Raw genomic sequence first — 1,914 nt, 5'->3', positions numbered from 1 at the left:
CCCCCCCCCCCCCCCCCCCCCCGAACTTCTCTGCCAACACTTACAAACTATCCCAGGGGAAAAAAACTCAAGTCCAGAGACGATTTCTCATTCCACCCATTGCTTCTAGAATTCTGATGTCAATCAAAAAGTGATTTATGTTCATATATAATGTAATGAGATTTCTTCTGTGATAATTAAACGGTGATGTACGGTGTCATGTGCCCACAAGTCATTGTTCTAAGTCAAATAAGCAAAATATCTATTATAGTAATGAAAGATGAACTACTAGACACACAAAAGAAAATTTGGAAACTTGAAAAATGTAAAAAAATAGAAACAATCGAGTAGAAATTAACCTGAGTCTATTAGATAATAAATTTTATTTGTTCATTTAAAAATATAAAGTTTTATGCTTTAAAAATAATCACTTTTTTCAAAGACCCAGAGTTAATATACTGCTTCTTTTTAAAATGATTTCTGAATAGACAGAAATTGACAACAGTTCAGTTGATTGCACTTATATATGGAAGAGTGGTTTTTTTTAACAAAGGCTAAATAGCAAAAAGAAGTTATGACTTTGAAATTTCCTTTTCTAAATTATATCCAAAAGAAATTATGAAAAACCATATTCAACTGAGTGCAGAAAAAAAGAATCTTTGCTTCAACTATGATCTGAGTCACTGATGTATTAGACATGCACACTTCACACTGGTTCTTTATACACCTGAGGGAGCCAGGTCAGCTGGCCAGCGTCACAGTTCTACAAGGCACCATTGGTTTATGGGCTGTAATGCTAGCATCTGAGCTCTAGAAATACAGAAAAAAATCTGAATATGGCATATAGACCTCTCTTCACTTTCCTCTGAGTGTATATTGGCTAGATATTATAATCACTTTGCTTTAACTTTTTATTCAGGCAGGTCTTGCCTCAACTCTATTGGAAGATTCCCTCATGAAGTCCCAAATGAAAATAGTTCCTTTAGGTACTAGTATGCCTCTACCTCAACTGAGCACAGGTAGGCCTTGGTTAGAATAGATTTATCCATGTTTCCTGTGACGGATATTTTCAAATACATTCTCCCCCCATGTCTTTATGATTGATTTTAAGGTATTAAGAAACATACTTACATCTTCCTACAGTTTCCAAACTTTAATCCCATGACTTCTCTGCTCTCATAGCAACAGAGAGGCCAAATCCTGGTTGAAACATTCCAGTAGTTGAAATAGACCAGGAACCTGGGATAGGACTGCTGTGTCATGGGACACCCTTCCTTAGGTCAAAGCCATTTACTAGAGTTCTGCTTTCAGAGCTGAAATGCAAAACAAAAACTCCCTTCTCCATAAATACTGTCTCAATCTTTCTACAATCACAGAACACGGCCAAGAATTAACATTGACCATTAGAACCTCTTAGAAACTATCTACCATGTTGCTTCCTCTCACTACATCCACACCTCTTCCATTTCTCTAACTGTTAACCTAATGGCACTTCTAACTAGCAGATAAAGAAATGAGGTGCAGTATAGAATGTTCTATCACTGCTTAACAAGTAAGCAGTATGGTCAAGTTATGACCATGAAGGACACTCATACTGTAGACAGTTGTAAAATTCCATTCAGGGGAGACAGAAATGATGACTAATAGAAATTAACAAAAGCATCAGAAATATGCTAGTAAATGTTACTTTAAACAGTCAACTGTTCATTGATAGGTCTTTAACTTTCATAAAAAGCATGATACCTATATTTTGTCCTCTTCGTACTCAGAAATTTTAATACATTCTTTTTTTCTTTTCTATGCATTTACTATCTTCTAAGATGTTTCCTTAATTGTGGTTTTCAAACTTCATTATCAGTGTAACTCTCGGTTCCAATTAAATCTTATGAAGAATCCCAATGAAAAAGTCAGAACAGAACTGCTCTTCCTGGGGGG

Source organism: Myotis davidii, unplaced genomic scaffold (genome assembly GCF_000327345.1).
Source record: "Myotis davidii unplaced genomic scaffold, ASM32734v1 scaffold591, whole genome shotgun sequence".
Classification (NCBI taxonomy): Eukaryota; Metazoa; Chordata; class Mammalia; order Chiroptera; family Vespertilionidae; genus Myotis; species Myotis davidii.
Note: the sequence above shows the minus strand (reverse complement) of the source record.